The sequence below is a fragment of the Saimiri boliviensis genome, chromosome 19, assembly GCF_048565385.1.
Source record: "Saimiri boliviensis isolate mSaiBol1 chromosome 19, mSaiBol1.pri, whole genome shotgun sequence".
NCBI classification, from domain to species: domain Eukaryota; kingdom Metazoa; phylum Chordata; class Mammalia; order Primates; family Cebidae; genus Saimiri; species Saimiri boliviensis.
Genome location: NC_133467.1, coordinates 25,557,291 through 25,563,362, shown reverse-complemented (window position 1 = coordinate 25,563,362; position 6,072 = coordinate 25,557,291). Strand labels below are relative to the sequence as shown.

General features: G+C 36.3%; 1 protein-coding gene across 3 annotated transcripts in view; it reads left to right on the top strand.

The window, feature by feature from the left end:
* Window positions 1-6,072, top strand: part of POU2F1 (POU class 2 homeobox 1) — a 187,635-nt gene that overhangs the window by 85,346 nt on the left and 96,217 nt on the right. Inside the window, exon 1 of one of the 3 annotated variants that reach the window (XM_074390104.1) lies at window positions 5,426-5,600. The exons of the other annotated variants lie outside the window; for them this stretch is intronic. The gene's annotated coding sequence lies outside the window, so the exon portion shown is untranslated. Of the gene's footprint in view, window positions 1-5,425; window positions 5,601-6,072 lie in introns of those variants that run through there. 3 annotated transcript variants of the gene reach the window in all.

Below are 6,072 nucleotides of genomic sequence, written 5' to 3'. Positions count from 1 at the left end.
GTAAATATTTTCTGCTAAATAAAGCTATTAATTTAGTAGCATCTGATAAATCCAGGTGTTATGATTGCCTTTAATTTTGTGGAATGACTATTAAAGTGACATCAAATATGTATTTTTATTTTTAACTCTGAAATTTGTTTGATATTTATTGATATGATGGAGTGATGCTTGGGATGACTGTGACCCAGCCAGCAATCAAAAATGGTAGGACTGGCCCTAGTTCTTAGATTAGACTCTGGTCTCTTTTGAAAAAGTTGTGAAATTAATGCAAGCAGGGCATATAAATATATTTTTATATCATCCTTATTCTGTGATAATATATCATTTGCATTAATCCCGGTATGGTAGTTTAATAGAAGCACTGTGTAAATAATAATTTTATAAAGTTAATATAGTAATTAAAATATATAGTATACATTTTACCATTTTACAAATTACCTACATGAAGATTAAGGAAGTAATTATAGAAGTTCAGCTAGCTAGTGTAGAACTGAGATCGGCTCTAGTTCAGAATCTACGTCTGACTCCTAGTCTAGTGCCTTTTTTATATTTTTAAGTACTTTAAGTATAAATATACACATCTAAGAGAATAAACCATGGTGATATTTCATATGGATTTTTCTTTTATTATAACCTACAATGTTACAGTTAACAGTATTAACAACCATTAATTAACTGGTATGTGCCTTTGAAACTTTTATATGTATTGTTTTATTTAAGCCTACGAAGAACTCTTGAGAGTATTACTGTCCCTGTTTTACAGATGAAAAAAACTGAGGCTCTGAAAGACAGTCATATAGCTCATTATGCGAGAACTGGAGTTTAAACCTAGTTCTCTGTTATTTCAAAGCACATTACTGAACTGTGAAGCTTGCTTACTTTTTAAATTAAAATTTATGTGATCACAAATCCAACCCATCTCATGTTAACTAACACTGATTATGGAATTATTTCATCTCTTTTTTTTTTTTTTTTTTTTTTTTGAGACAGAGTTTCGCTCTTCTTACCCAGGCTGGAGTGCAATGGCGCGATCTCGGCTCACCGCAACCTCCGCCTCCTGGGTTCAGGCAATTCTCCTGCCTCAACCTCCTGAGTAGCTGGAATTACAGGCACGCGCCACCATGCCCAGCTAATTTCTTGTATTTTTAGTAGAGACGGGGTTTCACCATGTTGACCCGGATGGTCTCGATCTCTTGACCTCGTGATCCACCCGCCTCGGCCTCCCAAAGTGCTGGGATTACAGGCTTGAGCCACCGTGCCCGGCCCTATTTCATCTCTTAATTCACCTATCCAAAAATCTCTTTTGGATATTTTGGAGAAACATTTTGGAGATAGGTGAGGTAACGTTGAGAAATCATATATTCCTCTGTAATGATTTTAACTAAGGGAATCATACTATTTTTATAATGTAATTTAAAGATATGAATCTTACTCCCTTTAAAATGTTTATGAAATATTTTTTATCATAAACTATGTTTAAGTTCAAGTAAACTAATTTGAGCAAGTCTAATGGGATATTTTGTGTGACTGAACATTTATCTCGTTTTCACTTTTTATTGTTGATCATTAAGCAGTAATTTATTTTTGCAAGACATTTTAAAAACACTTCAAAATTAACTGACACCTGTAATGAAAAAAAATTGATGTTATAGAAAGAGTGTTATTACATTTCACGTGTCTGACTGGCCTTGGGGTAAATAAAGGCTTATTATCATGAATGAAACTGTAATAATAGCCAGAATGTCTGAGTTTGCCAAAACCAGTAAAATCTTTGCTTTAAAACCTGTCTCATTCCCTGAAGTTCACCGTTCCTTAGGAATCTTTCATTAAATTACTCCTACCACCTGGCTGGCCAAAAGAGGGTGGGGATACAGAGAATGTAGGCTTTTTTTTTTTTTTTTTTTTTGAAACGGGGTCTCTCTGTCGCCCAGGCTGGAGTGCAGTGATGAGATCTCCACTCGCTGGAACCTCTGCTTGCCAGGCTCAGTGGTCCTCCCACCTCAACCTCCGGAGTAGCTAGTATTAGAAGAGTATACCACCACGCCCAGCTAGTGTGTGTGTGTGTGTGTGTGTGTGTGTGTGTGTGTGTCTGGAGTAGCTGGTATTAGAAGAGTATACCACATGCCCAGCTAGTGTGTGTGTGTATGTCCGGAGTAGCTAGTATTAGAAGAGTATACCACCATGCCCAGCTAGTGTGTGTGTGTGTGTAGGTGGAGACAGGGTTTTGCCACATTGCCCAGGCTGGTGTTGAACTCCTGAGCTCAAGCAATTTGCCTGCCTCAGCCTCCCAAAGTGCAGGGATTATAGGTGTGAGCCATGCACTCAGCTGAATGTGATATTTAAAATACCTCTTTTAATAGCTCATGTAACAGTTTATTCCTGGTAAGGTATGGAGATGTTATAACAAAGAATTTTTACCTACATGCATTTTAACCTACGCTATTCAAAATGAGAAATAAGGTACGTTAGATTGCCTGGTGCCTTTCTGTTTTGGGCAGTCATATTTAGGAATTTATACAAGATGAGAAGCATTAACAGATATTACTTTGATATTACTTTTTAGTAAAACTCTTTTGCCTAAAGCTGATAAAGATGATGCAGAATTAATTGACATCTGTCATTATGGAAAGATTACAAAGTTGATTACCCTAAGTATGCTTCTACTACTCATCCTCTGAGTAGAAGGGCAGGAGGGTGGGGCAGGGCTGGAGGGACCAACATTTCCTGGAATTCCTACTCTGCTGAGCATGTGCTAGACATGCTCACATGTGTTCTTTCATTTTTGGTATACATAGATGTGTAGACGTATAGAAAGTAGGGCAAAAAGAAGAAAAGCATTTTGTGTGGAATTATTCCTTTTTTTTTTGAAGGTCAGGTTGTTAACCCTCCACATTCTTTTGTCATTTGCTTTTGGCAGCACCAAATGCAGTTGATTATTTCCAGTCTCTGAATCATAACTGCCCTGGATTGTTGTATAGTGTTCACCTGGCTAGAGGTGCTTCTTTTTTCTTTTAAGTTTTCAGAAGACAACATTTATGCCTTTTAAAAAAATGTTGTTTGAGGATTAAAACAAGAAAACCAACTAGTACTTCAGACATGTTCAGATAGTGCTAACACTATTAAGACTCTGTTCTTAACTGTGTACAGTAAAAATGATTTTTCTGGCCTGTGGATTAAAAGTCAGTTAAAAAGCATGGAAATACTTGAGAATCACTTAAATTTTTTTCTTGTACTTGGAGAAAAATGTGAACAGTTATATTGATTAAATATTTATTAAGAGATAATACCATTATTTTTGTAATTCCTGATTACTTTCAGAATAACATTTTAATTTTAAGGATAACCTTGGGAGACAGCATAATTATTCTCATTTTTCAAATGAGAAAATTAAGTTTCACATGTTAGATTAGTTTTGTAGTAATGCCTTAACAGGGTACCACAAACAACAGAAATTTATTGCCTCTTAGTTCTGGAGGCTGGAAGACCAGAATAAGGTATTTTAGTAGGTTTGGTTCTTTCTGAGGGCTATGAAGCAGAATCTGTTCCATCCCTCTCTTCTTCATCTGTCCTATATCTGTCTTTGTTCAAGTTTCTCCTTTATATAAGGACAACAACCATACTGGATTAGGGGCAGTCCTATGGACCAGATTTTAACATTTGCAAAGGCCTTCTTTCTCAATAAGGTTGTATTTACAAGTACAAAGGGTGTAAACTGTAACATATTTTGGGTAAAGACACAGTTCAATCCATAACAGATGTTAAGTCCTTTCCTTTCTTAAATAGTGTATCTTAAGTAGGAAAGTTCGGCATAGCACATTGTAGTGCCACTAAAATGGTAGTTTTAAAAGAACATGACAATATATTTATAATATCACATTTATAATTTATTTTCTAATATTGTCTTATGTGTGAGGAGATTTTATTTTAAATTAACCAAGTTTCTAAAATATTAGTAGAATTTTGGGTTGTAATGGTTTCAGACTTTTTCTTCAAGTAATAAGTAAGTGATGACACCAACTGTGTAAAGATATTCAAAACCCAGGCGCTTAGATCTGGCTTTAAGTCTGACCTTCCGTTAATAAAATGTAGACCTTTAAAATGTAGGCTCCTCTATAAGATCTTGAAATGTCTGTCAGCATACTGTTTAAATTGTTTCAAGAGCAATCTGACAGTGTATTATCTGTACATTTCATATTTCTGTAAGAATTGTGGTCTTGCCAGTGTTAATACACATCTTGTGACTAGGGATTGCTGAGTGTTGGAGAGGTCAAAGCTACACTAGGATAACTAAAAAACACTGTGTAGTGCTTTGTTCATCTGTTTCCTTTTTCTTTCTTCGCTATTTTTTTTAAATTTCAAAATAATTTCAGAATTACAGAAAAAATGAAAGAATAGTGCAAACAACTTGTTTCAGAACCTTTTGAGAGTAAGTTACTGACTTGATGCCCTGTCATCCCTAACTACTTTAGTGTTCCTACAAATAAGGACATTTCTTCTACATAGCCACAATACAAACATAAAAGTTAGGAAATTAACATTGATAGATTACTATCAACTGATCCATAGACCCTATTCAGATTTTGCCACTTGTCCCCAAAATGTCCCTTACACTAAAGTAATCCTGTCTAAGACTGCACGTTGCATTTATTTGTCATCTCTCTTTACTGTTCTTCAATCTGGAATAGTTTCTTAAGTCTCTTTTATTTCTAGGGTCATGGCACTTTGGAAGCATACATTTTATGGAATGTTTTTGAATTTGGGGTTATCTGATGGTTCCGCATGATTAGATTCAGGTCATGTCATACATCTTTGGCAGGAGTATCACAGAGCAATACTGCATTCTTATTGCATCCTTTCAGGTAGTGCAATATTTTGATTTTTTTTTTTTTTTAAGACGTAGTCTTGCTCTGTCGCCCAGGCTGGTGCACCAGTAGTACAATCTCGGCTCACTGCAACCTCTGCCCCCCAGGTCCAAGCAATTCTCCTGTCTCAGCCTCCCAAGTAGCTGGGACTACAGGCACACAGCACCATGCCCAACTAATCAAATTTTTGTATTTTTACAAAAATTTTAAAATTATTTAAAAATTAATTTTGTATTATTAGTAGAGACAGGGTTTCACCATATTGGTCTGGCTGGTCTAGAACTCCTGACCTCAGGTGATCCACCAGCCTCGGCTTCCCAAAATGCTGGAATTATAGGCATCAGCCACCATGCCTGGCCTGTTTCTTGACTGATTAAGTTAACTTCAATCACTTAAAGGGATGTTTGTCAGTCTTCTCTTCTGTAAAGCTGTGCTTCTCTTTGTAATTAGTAATTATTTTATGGGGAAACTAAATTTTCATCACCAAGTTTTCACTTACTAGATTTCATAGCCAGTCTCCCTCCCTCCCTCCCCTCCTCCCCTCCTCCCCTTTTGCCACCTTCCCCCCCATTTCCTTCCATCTTCCCTCCCTCTCTCACTGTCTCTCACCCTCTTTCTTGACAGGATCTCACTCTGTTTCCCAAGCTGGAGTACAGTGGCACAGTCATAGCTCACTGAAGCTTCAAACTCTTCAAACAGATCCTCCCACCTCAGCTTCCTGAGTAGCTGGAACTACAGGTGCATGCCACCATACCTGGCTGACTTTTAAATTTTTTGTAGAGATGGGATCTCACTGTCTTGTCCAGGCTGGTCTCTAACTCCTAGATTCAAGTGATCCACTATAGGCCTCCTAAAGTGCTGGGATTACAGGCATGAGCCACCCATGCCTGGTCTTTTGTTATTTCCTGACTGAACTAATAGTGTGATGGTTTTCAAATATTGATTTCTTAATTATATTATTTATTCTACATTATTTGGCATCCTACTATAAGGAAAAGCTTTCTCTTTTCTATATTTTTATCTGTATGGACTCACAAATTCCTTTAAGTAATAGTTACAATTCATTCATTATCTTTTTTCTTGTCCAAATTGTCCAAAATTTGACTAATGAGAATCCCTTCAAACTGGTTTTATGTCTTTTTCACATATTCCTATAATTTTCTAAAGTACTTCCACTAGTAGTTTTTGTTGTTTGTTTGTTTTGAGAATC